This window comes from Salvelinus fontinalis, chromosome 9 (assembly GCF_029448725.1).
Source record: "Salvelinus fontinalis isolate EN_2023a chromosome 9, ASM2944872v1, whole genome shotgun sequence".
Lineage (NCBI taxonomy): Eukaryota > Metazoa > Chordata > Actinopteri > Salmoniformes > Salmonidae > Salvelinus > Salvelinus fontinalis.
In genome coordinates, this window is record NC_074673.1 from 41,733,978 (window position 1) to 41,750,071 (window position 16,094).

The 16,094-nt window shown below is 42.5% G+C and overlaps 1 protein-coding gene across 4 annotated transcripts in view; it reads left to right on the top strand.

The window, feature by feature from the left end:
- Positions 1–16,094, top strand: part of ntrk3a (neurotrophic tyrosine kinase, receptor, type 3a) — a 263,032-nt gene that overhangs the window by 16,179 nt on the left and 230,759 nt on the right. The gene's annotated exons all lie outside the window — the stretch shown is intronic.

Genomic DNA, 16,094 nt, shown 5'->3' on the forward strand with positions numbered 1-16,094 from the left:
TAGTATGCAGATCCGGAAACTGGTGATAAAATAGGTGACACCTACAAAGAATGTCTATCCAAACCGTGCCATGGTTCTCTTTCTGCGTCTAACCCACTGAGGGTTTTGGACATTGTGTGATCAGTGTTCATTACCACTTCCCAGTGGATGCTGAATACCAGACCTAACAGTACCGTCTGTCAATACATTTTGCAATGAGAAATGTGTGGGCAGCGGAAGCAGAAGCAGCAGCGGCATACATTGCAGGGCTGTGGTAGTGTAGAGATTGAATTCAAGCCATGATCATGGCTGCGCCTGCCTGGTGGAAAAAGCTCTTTTACATACTCCAGAGGAAGGTATGCTGATAGTAGGTCTATTGAGAGAGAGGATGGAGGATTCAGCACTGCTCCTGCCCTCATTCTCAGTCAGCACACAAATTCACAAAGCCACCCCCCCCCCTTCCCTTTCTGCAGTGCACACACTGTACCAATACCCCTAAGAGAGGTTATCCCTGCTCAGTGCTATACTATCCCTGCAGATCTATCTAACCCTCTACCTAATTAAATTCTTCAAAGTAAAAGGATCATCCAGCACAGTGGCATCATGCCCATAGGGGGCACATAGGGGGCACAGTAATACTACTAGCCACCTAGACATTTTATGAAGCTGACTTTAGCTAGCCCAGATAGGTTCCTAACCTCATAACTAGCTACCAAGATGCCATTTCAGGCTATCAATCAAGTTAGAGTAGTTAGGTTGTCTATCTTAACTGGCATGCCGGCTGGCAAGGTTGGTAGACTTTAGAAAAAGCAAGCAATTACAAAATGTAATGAATAAGACTCACATTCCTTTAAATATTTTACCCAGATTTTAGCAGAGATGCAGAGAAGCATATTTACTGTCTTTAAAGCACCACCAGTCATGAGGATACAGACAGCTCAACTTTTTTTAAATATTTTTTTAATTTTTTTAACATATATTTAAGCATAATGATTATGGCTCCAGATTACAGGAAAAAGCTGTTCTCCAATTTACAGACAGGGGGCCTAGCCCCCCTCCAGACCACCCCCCACCCATCTTCATGTACTTTGCGCCCCCTTAGATGGGCTGCCACATACATAATGTATGTAGGATTTTAATTTGACCTATATTGTCACAGCAAAATAAGCAACAGGATTTGAATGTTTAAATCATAATGTTGCTTGAATGGTGGTTAGCTGGCCAAAGTTAGGCTACAAGAAAAGTCAAATACTGTTAGTGTGGGTTTTCAGTGAATTTATGTAAATCACGAAGCTCATCTGCATTTCCCGCGATGCAACAAAAGAGTGATCAAATTAAGATCTTACAGCTGTACACACACCGCCATGTTTTATGTTAAAACGGAAGATTAGTAATAAACTGGTCCTGTTTCAGGGCATCTACATATAATTTGTTTAGTTTCTAGAAATGATATGGTGCTACCGCACATATCTAGGAAAAAGTATTGCTGCAATTGTAAATCTCTATGAATTATGATTGTAATGTTGTGTGTGGGCTGTTGTGTGTGGGCTGTTTCCTTTTCATAGATCTTGACTAACCTGAACGTCTGAGGTTCCACTATGTTGAGAATAGGCACTGAGGAAATGGAAACATGTCTCATGTCTGCACATAGAGAGTCTGAAGGGAGGATAGTGATCCCAGATCCCAGCTCACCTCTCCCTGCCGCCCCTCGCAGCCCCTCCCAGGTGGCTGCCTATCCCCTCCTAGGGGTGCCTTTGTACAGAGAGGGCAGACCCCTGTTGAATTATTCATCTATTCATGAGGCCAGGGTTATTTCTGTCCGTTGTATTGACAGACATGCCATGCTTGTCTTATATGAGTGGAGGAGAGGTAGAGAGTAGGGTAGATGGTTTTTGTCCTAATGTGTGTCATCCTCAGCCCCTGTGCTCTGAGTGAGGCGGAGGGGTCAGTGCTTCAGAACACCAAATTACTTATCTGCCGCTAAATATACAGAGCTGTCGTATCTTGAATTTCTATCAGTTTGTATGAAATGCTGCTGGTGTATGCTGGTGTGTTGAATGCACTGCATAAAAAGAACAGCGGTACTATGAAAACTGCTCAAGAGTTTTTGGGCTTTATGAAACACTACCATATTTCCTGTTGTGTTCTGAAGGGGATTTTTCAACACAATGCTATGGGGCGATTCCATGCAAGCGGGACCGGAATTTGGGGTATCAGATTGTTCTGGCAATTAGCTTATTTTTAGACATATTATTTCTAACAATATACTCTTCAAACACATCATATTTCCAGAGTGGGTTCTCTCGTACTTTTAATGATATGACCCATTTTATACATATAAATTGACATTATAGGTCATTAACCAATCACAGCCCTCCTTTAAGATTGCACATTCAGCAAATCACCAGCAGTGAGAGTTCCCTTTAAATGCATTTTCCCATTCACTGTGTTGGTGGTGCCCATAAAATGTATCATAACTTCAGAATTAGCAGAGAGCCCACTGGAAATGGTATGTACTTGTGGAATATACTGTATTGTTCCAAACAATATGTCCTAAAATGAACAACATCAAAAATGGTGGTTTTGAGATATTATATTAATATCTTTAATGTTGAATATATTAATGTGAACATTTTGTGTTTCAGAATCATACTCCATATGTTAAAAACCCTATAAGGACTATAATGACAACAAGGTGTTGTCTGTATCATGTACGTTTCACAGATCATAGGGTCTGAACAGGTCTAAAAAGCGCATAAAATGGCCACTTTCATCATGATTTTCTCACAAATGGTTTGTGATACAAATGTATAAAGCATTTAAAACACCCTTCCTCCCAATGAAGTTTCTATGTGAGATTTGCCAGGATAATCTGTGATACCAGTCTGCAATTGCCAGGATAATCTGCTCCTGCTGGCGTGGAATCGCCCAATGATGCTTGCCCAGGAGAGGACGGAGAGAGTTCCCTGGTCTTATCCATTGCCAGTCTGTCCATTATTAGTCACATATCGGCTCTTCCTCCCCTGATCATAGTAATCCCTCCCTGTTGTTTTATCCTCACAACATTCTCTCATCATATCTCAGACACATACCTCTTATTTTCCTCACACTGCTCCCTTCCTTTCAAGCCTCAAGATAACCCTTTCAAAGTAGCTTAATCCCTTTGAGGGGAGAAATACCCCCTCCTTCAACGCGCCCCTTTAGAGGCAACATTGAGACGACTGCGGGGCAGAGGAACAAAGGCGATGCCTGCTTAAAAACATGTTAAAGAACAAAGAGCTGGAAAGAAGAGTTTCTTAACAACAAAGCCCTCATAACACCACTCATAAAATATACTGTGATATTCCAATGACTATGTCTGTGGTACTTCCATTTAGATGTGAATCAAAGCACAGCCTATAGGTTAATCGAAGGCAGTTCTTGAGCATTCTACATCTCTATCGTTTATATTGTATATGTTACCTGCAGAACTGCAGATACCGTGTGTGTGTGTATGTGCATGTGTGTGTGGGTGCATGTGTGTGGTGGTGTGTATGTGCTTATGCATGTGTTACTGTACCTGGTGAGCTTGTAGGGCTCAGGTGGCCTTTGAATAGTGATGCATTAGTACTGATAATGAGACATCTTCTGATTCTCTATGCCAGGGTCAGAAAAGACTGGAAAAACACCAGGACATTTTTATTTTGTAAGTCTGTTCCCAAGTATTCCCACGCATAATAGAGAGAACCTTGATTGTATACAAATGTAAGCAAGGCTTGAAATTATTCTATTTTAGTCAAATATTATATCTGTTTGGGCTTTTTCATTTGCAGTCTACAAATTATTAGTAATTATGTTCCGGCCCCCCCAAACATCCTCTCAAGAATAAAATCGTCCCTCGGCTGAATCTAGTTGATGATCCCTGCTCTATGCTCACCTTCACAGAGGCTGACTACAGTAACTGCACTGTCAAGAGTAAATGCTGCTGGCATATTCACAGTGTTAGCTAATGGAGTGGGGGTCACGTTGGTGTGTGGGGGGGGGTTGCAGCGACGGGAGCCGTCAATCATGCCTAAGCCTCTACAGTGCTGACTAGATCCTCTTGTTAGTCCAGAGTGCAATCAATCATTTAAAAGCACCCTCACTTTGGGACGGCACCTTCAATCACTGCAGTGACTTATGAGCCAGCCTCAGCCCAGGGTGATTATCAATCACATACTCCAGGCCAGCCAGCAAGCCAGCCAGTCAGTCAGTCACAGCCAGCCAGTCAGCCAGACATACTGTATTTCAACATGCCCTCTCCATGTGTGCAGGTGTCACATGGTGCCTGGATCGTCAGTGGCGGTGGGTGTGAGTTCTCCTGCCTCTCACGGATGTCAAATGTGCTTTCATGACTCATCCGCTCTCATGCTTTCCCCTCTCAAGTGGATGTGGTATTTATCATCTGTTATGGTAGTGTATAGCCACTTTCCTGTATGTCACCCTGCTCTTTTTAAGATGTTATCGAAGGCATGGATCCCTTGTTAGGGATTGGCAGTGAGGGATGAGGAGAGGGGAGGGGAGGGACAACCGCATCAGATTGGCTGACGGGTTTGAGCTGATTGGTAAAAGGTGGACTAAAGTGGCCTCCTGTTTCCATTTTGAGTTTGGGTCACTGCCTGCCTCAGAACGTTCTGAGGGCCAACTGGCGGCTCATCATTTCCATGATTTCCGGCTCATCATTTCCCCACACACACGTTATTGGTTCGTCTACCCCAGTTCTCTGTAGAGATCCTCAGCTGAGGACGCTAGCAACACATTAATCACTGTCATTTCACTCCATTTTCTGAGGGCTTTTAGCACTGAGTGGAAGTCACTGGATGAAAATGACTGTATATAATGTGTCATAGCTCTAGCCATCCCCAAGAACTCCACTAATCTCAATTGATGATTGGGTCCTCATTGCATCAGTGCAGTTTATCCCACCAGGCTCAATTTAGAGGTTGGAAAACAAAGATATTTGCATTAAGCTTCCTTCCTCTGCCAATGTTTTTTCTGTATTTGGATGATATGAAAATCAGTGGCTAGTTACCAGGGGCAGCAGTCCAGTCGGATCAGACTGGGGGAATGTGTGTGTGTGTGTGTGTGTGTGTGTGTGTGTGTGTGTGTGTGTGTGTGTGTGTGTGTGTGTGTGTGTGTGTGTGTGTGTGTGTGTGTGTGTGTGTGTGTGTGTGTGTGTGTGTGTGTGTGTGTGTGGATTGGACAAAATGAGAGCTGCCACCTGGTATAGTGTGTTCAGATTACTGTGGGCCTGTGGATGTTTTTTTCTGCCTCATCAGTTTTGTTCAACAAAACCAATTCACTAAGATTTGTGAATTTTTAAAATGTTTTAGTTGAATTGTTTTTAGTCTTTGTATGGGCTATTTTCACATTATTTTGCCATCTAGTCTGGTGCCTGGATGAATGTAGGAAGGCATGTAGACAGGTCAGATTCCTTTATACAGACATAAATCATTAGAAATACTCCAATTGATGGTGTTATACACTTATTGGAAACAAAGCGTCCATGTTTGAACTCTTGTGATTCCACAGTATCACATCACAGTCACATTAAAGATAGAGGAGCTTAGGCTGTATGACTACACCCCTCTGTGGCATAAGGAGAAAGCTGAATGAGTTACTTCTCTGCATATGTAGGCCTATGACATTATTACAATTAGTTGAACTGCTTTAGGAGGCCTTGTGCTCCTAATGAGGATCAAACAATCATATGCTAACGAGTGCTGCGTTTACACATGCTGTACTTTGATTTTACAGACCCAAATGATAATTGGGTTTAGCATTAATATAAAAAATGTTTTGCTGCAACATGGCTTTTACTGGCCAGAAGGACACCAGCTCCAGGAACCCTTCTGTATCTGCTGAGATTAAATGACTTGGGACATTGCAATGGCGCCAAAGGAGATGTCTGCCGTTTTACGATCCAGTAACGAATTGTGCTATTGTGTATGTTTTTTTCGCGTTATTTGTAAGTTATTTTGTACGTAATGTTTCTGTCTTAAGACCGAAAAGAGCTTCTAGATATCAGGACAGCGATTACTCACCCCATACTGGAGGAATACTTTTTCTTCAACGAAAAAAATGGGAAGGATTTACAAGGCCCTCATCCCCGTAATTTGCATGAGAAAGAGACAGAGGTATAGTGAACGAAGATCCGGGTGCCTTGTTAGGATCCGTCGCTGAGAGGGTAATCTACCTTTACCGTCGGTCCTATTAGCCAACGTTCAATCAATCAATCGATAATAAAATAAGTAACTACTATCACGTATATCCTACCAACGGGACATTAAAAACTGCAATATCTTGTGTTTCACAGAGTCATGGTAGAACGACGACAGGAATAACATACAGCTGGTGGGATTTAAGTTTTTTCGGCAGGATAGAACAGCAACCTCCGGTAAGACAAGGGGTGGCGGGCTATGTATATTTGTAAACAACAGCTGGAACACAAAATCTAAGGAAGTCTCAAGTTTTTGCTCGCCTGAGGTAGAGTATCTCATGATAAGCTGTAGACCACACTATTTACCAAGATAGGTTTTATCTGTAATTTTTGTAGCTGTCTACATACCACCACAAACCGATGCTGGCACTAAGACCGCACTCAATGAGCTGTATACGGTCATAAGTAAACAGGAAAACGTTCACCCAGAGTCCGTGCTCCTGGTGGCCGGGGACTTTAATGCAGGAAAACTCAAATCAGTTTTACCTAATTTCTACCATAATGTTACACCTTTACTCCACACACAGAGACGTAAAAAGCTCTCCTTCGCCCTCCATTTGGCAAATCTGACCATAATTCTATCCTCCTGATTCCTGCTTACAAACAAAATCTAAAGCAGGAAGCACCATTGACTCGGTCAATAAGAAAGTGGGCAGATGAAGCAGATAATAAGCTACAGGACTGTTTTGCTAGCACAGACTGGAATATGTTCCGGGATTCTTCCAATGGCATTGAGGAGTACACAACATCAGTCACTGGCTTCATCAATAAGTCCATCGATGACGTCCTTCCCCCAGTGACCGTACATACCCCAACCAGAAGCCATGGATTACAGGCAACATCCGCACTGAGCTAAAGGGTAGACCTGCCACTTTCAAGGAGCGGGACTCTAACCCGAAAGCTTATAAGAAATCCCGCTATGCCCTCCAATGAACCATCAAACAGGCAAAGCGTCAATACAGGACTAATATTGAATCCTACTACACCAGATCCGACACTTGTCGGATGTGGCAGGGCTTGCAAATTATTACAGACTACAAAGGGAAGCACAGCCGCGAGCTTCCCAGTGACACAAGCCTACCAGACGAGCTAAATAACTTCTATGCTCGCTTCGAGGCAAGTAAAACTGAAGCACGCATGACAGCATCAGCTGTTCCGGACGACTGTGATCAAGCTCTCCGTAGCCGATGTGAGTAAGACCTTTAAACAGGTCAACATTCACAAGGCCGCAGGGCCAGACGGATGACCAGGACGTGTACTCAGATCATGCACTGACCAACTGGCAAGTGTCTTCACTGACATTTTCAACCTCTCTGAGTCTGTAATACCAACATGTTTCAAGCAGACCATTATAGTCCCTGTGCTCAAGGACACTAAGGTAACCTGCCTAATTGACTACTGACCCGTAGCACTCACGTCAGTAGCCATGAAGTGGTCATGGCTCACATCAACACCATTATCCCAGAAACCCTAGACCCACCACAATTTACATACTGCCCCAAAAGATCCACAGATGATGCAATCTCTATTGCACTTCACACTGCCCTTTCCCACCTGGACAAAAGGATCACCTATGTGATAATTCTATTCATTGACTATATCTCAGCATTCCACACCATAGTGCCCTCAAAGCTAATCACTAAGCTAAGGACCCTGGGACTAAACACCTCCCTCTGCAACTGGATCCTGGACTTCCTGACGGGTCGCCCCCAGGTGGAAAGGGTAGGTAACAACACATCCGCCATGCTGATCCTCAACACGGGGACCCCTCAGGGATGCATGCTCAGTCTCCTCCTGTACTCCCTGTTCACTCATGACTGCATGGACAGACACGACTCCAACACCATCATTTAAGTTTGTCGATGACACAACAGTGGTAGGCCTGATCACCGACAATGACGAGACAGCCTATAGGGAGGAGATCAGAGACCTGGCAGGACAGCAACCTCTCCCTCAACGTAATCAAGACAAAGGAGACGATTGTGAACTACAGGAAAAGGAGGACCAAGCACGCCCCCATTCTTATTGACGGGGCTGTAGTGGAGCAGGTTGAGAGCTTCAAGAAAAGATTTGGCATGGGTCCCATAGATCCTCAAAAGGTTCTACAGCTACACCATCGAGAGCATCCTGACTGGTTGCATCACTACCTGGTATGGCAAATGCTCGGCCTCCGACTGCAAGGGACTACAGAGGGTTGAGCGTACGGCCCAGTACGTCACTGGGGCCAAGCTTCCTGCCATCCAGGACCTCTATACCAGGCAGGTTGACAGAGAAAGGCCCTAAAAATGGTCAAAGACTCCAGCCACCCTAGTCATACAGTAGACTGTTCTCTCTGCTAACGCACGGCAAGCGGTACCGGATAACCAACTCTAGGTCCAAATTTGTATTTTTTTTTATTTCTTTAGGTATTTTTTTTCTTAAAACTGCATTGTTGGTTAAGTAAGTAAGTTTTTTACTGTAAGGATTACACCTGTTGTAGTCGGCGCATGTGACAAAAAAAATGGATTTGATTTTATCCCTGCCACAGCATACAGCAGCTGTGGAGGTGTTTTAAGTTGTATGTTCAATGAGTGCATTTGTAATGTCACTATATATTCCACCAGCTGGCAAAACTGGCACATTGATAGGCTTTAACCTGGTCATGAAATTCATGAAAGTGACCCTATTTTCAGGGTCACCGATACAGTCATTCATGGCTACTTCTACTTTTGCCTATTTCTACTTTTGTGTTGTTTACATGCAAGTGATTCTTTGCTTGACTTGTGCCCCCCAAACACTGTCTGAGGTCCTTGTATTATTGTTTCAGCAGTGAGCTTGTAACTTACTACATACTCAAAGCATTCAAGCTAAACGATATGATAGTAAAATCCGGTTGTAAAACTGTTGATATGGAGTAAATAAAGTGTAAATAATGCTTTGGCTGATTGAATAACAGCCCTGTCTGTGTGTGAGGATTAGGGAGAGTTAGAAGCTCTTTCTATGCATGCTGAGGCAATTTCACACCTTGTAAATTTACAGGACTACTCTCTCTATTTTAGTACTTTTTTAATACTAGATAAACGGGAGTAGGTTCTGAATAAAGCTGGAACTTACGATGCATAGCACGCCCAGTTCCAGGTTAAGATAAAAATCTAGAGTACTCTTACTAACAATAATATAAACAAGAATACTTTATTATGCATGTATATCAAACAGAGATGAATTGAAAGCAACTTTATGCCTTAGAAGTAGGAAGAATAATTCAAAAATCTCCATCAATGTTTAATTTGATACCAGGAAATCTACTTGAAGTCATAAATTATGGCATTGTCAAAACCCACACTGCCACGTCCATTATTCTATATAAGGTTTATACCTTGTATATATCACCCTATTAAAACCCAAAGATAAAGAGCGGTAGGGTTTGTGCTTTTCACAGAAAAATACTGTGATCCTAAAGGACCATTAGCTGCCTTGTCTGGGAGACCATAATAGTAACAATATGACAGGTTAAGAGGAGACGTAAAACCCTTGAAATACTACATACATATTTAGCAGAGCTACACAGTTCAGTAAGCTGAGTAAGAAATTCTCTTACATTTCCATAAATGAATATATATATAGTACTGTATGATGAAAATCTTTGTAAAGAGAGACAAAGAGGAAGCAGAAATATAGTGTACATAACTCATTGCAACTAAATCACACTGCTGTAAACTTCTAGCATATACCGTACGTATCACAACTCCAGCCACGTTGGGAAAAAAACTTGGCTTGCATCTCTCCCACCAAACTATTTATCATGGCTTCCAGATGGGAGCCCTTAAAGCTGGGTTTCATTGCTTCCATTAAGAGGAGCGGCGGAGTAGAGTGGCAGCTCAGCCATCAGCCATCAGCATGCAGGCAGGGCAACACTTCTGGACCGGTGCCAGGAGGATACAGTATTGTGATCTTCAGTTCCTTCAGAAAACCCAGCAGCTCCATGCAGCATGCTATACCCTGATCTGATTGACGCTTTGAGAGCTGCAGGTAAAATATTAGCAGAAATGCTGACTCCAAGATGGAGAAATGGGGGATGGTTAAATCAGATTCTAGCAGGGTGTTATACACACCTTCATCAAGGCCAGAGCTGTCGTCCTGGCCCCTGAACCATGCAGCTAGGTAATTACACATACGCACACACTATCACTTTACATTCTGACAGGATTATTTCAAAGAGATTAGAAAATTGAAGTGGACTAATCTGTTGTTGTTTTTTTTAACCAAAATTGTCTGCAGTTAACCAAGTACACAGTATACCGGGTTTATTTAGACTAATTGTAAGATTAAAGAATTGCAAACATTCGCACTTATTATGACTTTGAGTATAAAGAATAGCCCCTAAAAATAGAGCGCATATAAATGTTCCTTTCTCCTAGTTGATTTAGATTAAATGCCACTGCATAATTAGGTTTTGGAACAGAAACTATTATTTTGTATGTGTAATTAAAATGCAGTTGTGAGTGGAGTCACAGAGACACACTCCTATGTTCTGTGTTTTCTAGGGTATTGTAACTTTATAATGGGAGTGTGGAGCTTTATTCCTCACTCAACCTTTTCCAAAATGCATAAACTAATCCAAATTGCTTTTTATATTCAACAGACCACTCAATGTCTATGTGTCTGGTGCATTTTAAAATATACATTAGTCTGTATTAATATTCTAACAAAAGCTGCATTTCCATGACAACGCCCTCCACACATTCAATATGTAGCCTAACGGTTCACACTGCACATATACGTACATATAATTTGTATTCAAATGGCAAAATCTATCTTATTCACATATAGTAGCTAGAAACATTTGTTTTCACATGTAGCAGCTGTATGGTTTTGAAGGTCTTTGAATAGAATCTCTTGTTTTTTTCCCATCCTAATAAAAAATTCCAATTCCATAATAATACGATTCCATAATACACATGCAAATTGTATTTCATTGCAAAGAGACACAAAACAACACAAGAGAGAGCCTCATTCAAAGACATGGCTGGGTGACATGAGGATGAATACATTAGATGAGTTGAGAGAAGGGAGAGCACAGCACTGGCTGCCTCCTGAGAGAGTTCTGCCACCTCCAAACAGACCACCGATCATCACCAATGACTAAGGCCTAATGAGAAAGCACACGGAGACAGTGTTCTCGTTCTCAACAGCACAGAGACATCAACAAATCAATGGATCTGGACTGGGGTGAATGTTCGGTTACAGATGCTGAAATAATGGCTGCACAGCTTACGTAGACATATGTTGCATCTGCTAAGCCAGTGAATTGTGAAGACCGCTGTTGTATTTGATTTTGCTAGTTGTTAACACTGGAGTCTCTATGTCATGTGGTTGTCACCTGATCAGTGGTTCAATATTCTCTCTCTCTCTCTCTCTCTCTCTCTCTCTCTCTCTCTCTCTCTCTCTCTCTCTCTCTCTCTCTCTCTCTCTCTCTCTCTCTCTCTCTCTCTCATATTTATATATATATATGCCTTCAGACTGATAGGATGATGACAGTCACACATTAACAGTCACACATGGCACATGGTGGTCATGATGTGTAAATGATTGTATCTGGATTCTAATTTTAAAGTGACACGACACATCAAAGTTAGATCAGGATATTACTGTTTCGGTGTTTATAGTAGTTAGGTAGTCTAAATGACTTGTAGAGTCAGCAGTGCTAGCTCCTGTACTATATAACCATGTAGAGGAAATTGACACTGCAGTGCTGCGATAAAAGCGAGATGCAAATATCCCCTGTGTTATTTATGTATAGATTTGTTTCTATTCCATTTCAAGCGATGAGGCAGTTGTGATTTTGCACTTCTCTCACGCGGTGGTGATACAATGGAGTAATGAATCCGTGTCAGCTGACAGCCTCAATAAAACTGAATGGGTTTGTTCCAGTGTTCGCAGAGGTAAACTTCTGAGAAGGTAGGAAATTATTTTGTTCATCCTTTTTTGGCTCCACTTATGTAGGTGGGTCTCATGCAGATGTATCTTTGCTTTTGGCTTTGCAGCACAACAGTGTGAGTGGGAGAGAGTCTAACCCACTGGCAAGTTCAGGGGAGAGAAAGTGCATCCAAAATGGAGCTTTCTGCCCTATTTAGTACACTACTTTTGACCAGAGCCGTATGGGTAGTGCACTATATAGGGCATATGTTGCCATTTGAACCACAGTCAGAGGGTAAAATTCCCATCCTCCAGCTGGGTCATCGCCCCAGTCACACAGAAAGCCGTAGGCTCTGTGCTTTTCCGTGCTTTAAATGAGTCTGTCACAATGGGTGGTACCATCAAACCTGCAGCTATTCAATGCTGCCTGAGTGTGTTACTGTATTCCTCACCATCAGAAGATGGGGTCGCAGCTTTGGGACAGACAGCGGCGCCTCAGCATACTGTTTTAAAGTCTGTCAGGAGAGAACGTTTTTGGTGAAATAGGCTCTCCGGTTCACCCATTTGGTTCGGATCACGTCCCCCGTCGTGCCTAACTGATTGACAGTGGCATTGAGTTCTCTCCCTACAATGCAGTACCTGATAGCTCTTTGAGCAAATAGTAAAGCAGATTTTTCTACAAATCCTAACCCATGTAGAGATAAATGTTCCATTGGTTTATATAATTGCATTCATTACATTTGCTGTTTTGGGTTTTTAGGCTGCCTTTCTGTATAGCACTTTTGCTGATGTAAAAAGGGCTTTGTAAATACATTTGAGTGAATGATTGAACTTGTGCGAAGTATAATAAAGAAAACCCGCATTATATTGTTCTTCCAAAGAGGTGACCTAAGGAATCCAAATAATCACTATTCTATAAATACTGTATAAGGCATGAGAAAAACAGAATGTATTCAACTGAGGAATTTTCACTTTGTCATTAGCGCTTGGCTGGTCAGGTCTTAGTTCAGTGCTTCACTCCTGCTGTTGCTCAGTGGGCTCCCGGCACCAGAGGTAGGCCTACACTGCAAAAGAAAATCTGCAATATTTACATATTTATGGGGCAAAGACTGATTTTAGTCTGAATATTTTTGAAGTGAGGGATGCTTTTTTATCCAAAGTTATAAGTAGCAGTGTTCAATCTGCTCACAGGGGGTGATTTTGGTATGGAAATATGCAAAACCTACATTATCCAACTGTGTCAGCCTAGTGCTCCTGGTTAACACTAGCTCCTACTCTCACCATGGTGGAGGAGAGGAGGGCTGCTCTGTACTTGTCAACCCAATTATTCCCCCACTGCAACTCCCCCTGTACTGCACTGCACTGCACTGTGCCGTAATGTACTGCACTGTACTGTACTGTAATGTACTGCACTGCACTGCACTGTAATGTACTGCACTGCACCGCACTGCACTGTACTGTAATGCACTGCACTGTACTGTAATGCACTGCACTGTACTGTAATGTACTGCACGGCACTGTAATGTACTGCACTGTACTGTAATGTACTGCACGGCACTGTAATGTACTGCACGGCACTGTAATGTACTGCACTGCACTGCACTGCACTGCACTGTACTGCACTGTACTGTAATGCACTGCACTGTACTGTACTGCACTGCACTGTACTGCACTGTACTGTAATGTACTGCACTGTACTGTACTAACACTAACAATACATTTGGTTTGACGTTTGATAAACACATAATGTTCTGTGTGAGCCACTCCACTCCACAATGATTGTCAGACAGGAGGTACACTGCGCTCCACACAGATTCTATTCTAAGATAGGAGGTACTTTATGCTGTCTGTATAGTAGGTTTATGTTAATAGCCTTCTCTGCCTCTGCATTGAGCTCTCTGGCCACTCCCTCTCTGAGCCCCATGCAGACTCATTATAGCCTGTTTAGACAGCCAATTGATGAATCGATCAATCAGTCAATTAGTCAATCACTCAGTTAGGCCCTGGAGGACAGGCCTCATTCTGAGTCTAACATGAGCTCAGCCAATCAGCCAGCGTTCCCCCAACTTTCATTTTTTACTTATGATTTTAATCTCTGTGGGTATTGATTGGTTCTGGTCCGTGTGAGGCGATTTTCCTTCTCCTCGGTTGTCTGCCTCTCTTTGTCCTTCGTCATCTAGATAGTTATTGTCCTAAAGCTTTTGGTTTTGTTTTACATGGCGTGTCCATAGTTCCTCTGTCGAGGGATTTGTTGTTCTGCATTGCTTCTCCAAACGACGACCCACTTTACTGCTCTGGAAAGCAGAGTTGCTAGGTTACATAACACTGTTTTACCAAGATGTGAGCAGGATAGTCTTCATATTTTGTCTTTACCATGAATTGCCAGAAAAACACCCATGAATATAAGATGATAATGTATTTTTCTTCTAAATTTGCGCATAGCTGTTGTACCTCACACTGTCTTAAACATTTGCATTTTGAGAAAGTGGGGATGTCAAATGGATTGCCACAGTAATTTTCTATGTTAACTCTCCACTACATTTGATCTCTTTTATATTCTCCTTTACTAAGATTGTATCTGTTTTAATGTCCATCAGTTAAGATACACAGTATATATGTATTTGTATAAATGAATGTGTGACTTTATGCAGTATATACTTAAACGTCATGCTAATCACATTAGCGCACGTTATCTCAACCGTCCTGTGGGGAGGACACCGATCCCGTAGAGGATATCACAAACCCACGAGGTGCCTTATTGCTATTTTAAACTGGTTACCCACGTAATTAGAGCAGTAAAAATGGATGTTTTGTCTTACCCGTGGTATACGGTCTAATATACCACAGCTGTCAGCCAATCAGCATTCAGGGCTTGAACCAGCCAGTACATAATGTGGTTTACATAATACATACTGTAGCCTACATCTAGTACACATGCACGATTTCAGTGGAGATCACCCACATCAGCTTCTAGTCTCAGGTCAGCTATACTGTCCAGTATATATGGGTCCAGCGTTAGCCTCATGTGGCCCTGGCTGTGCACATAACCTCTCTGCCACCTGGACAAGATTTCACATCTCACCTGCCATCGGATCTCTCTCATATTCATGGGCCTGCTCATGCATGCTAACCAATCAGGATGAGTTCTAAAGCATTTCTCAGCAGCTGCCCAGGATGTCGTTCCACATGTACGCATCACATGGAAAGAGAAGCAGGGAGATTAGAATGGTCTTCCTGCTCTGAACCAATGGAATGCTGCACTGATTATAAACAGACCAGAGAGGGAGATGGGCCCAGGTAAATGTGAATGGCTGATGTAAATATTTTAAGACAATTTCAAAACCTGTTGCTAGTAACAGATGGAGGCTGGATGTAATTTCCTGGGCTCAGAGATCAGCAATGCATGTTGTTGACCTGCTTGAGTGCTGGTGGATGTGTGTGGTGTGCTTGTTGTGTGAAAATGTGTCAAATGTGTAAAAATCTATTAAAAAGAGTGTCTGTTAAAAGAAAGGATGAAAGTCAGCCCGATTGAGCAGGTAGATGAGAGCGAGGTAATGGAAGAGAGAGTGAAGTGAGAGAAGTAAGAGACAGATCGAATTTGAGACATGGCACTGTGATGAATCCTTAAAACGTGAACTCATTTGGAGTCTTACAAAGCTAAGTGCCCACAATACATAAACAATGTGGTATTGCAATTTCAACAGGCCCAAAGGTAACGCGCAGCTCTTGGGGATGTCTCTTACCAGAATAATGCTGAGTGTCAGTTTTAGTACAGTTCAAGAGCAGCAATAGTCAGCATGGAGCACCCAGAGTGATTTTAGTTCAGTGTTGTGGAGACACTCCGGGGACCTCCAGCAATTCGCTTTCATTAAACGTCCCCTCATTACGCAGGATGTAATTGCATTGTAGATAATTTAAGCCAGCAGTAAATCATGTGAATGTGCTCGTACTTGGGGACATCCACGAAAAAATTGTTCTACCA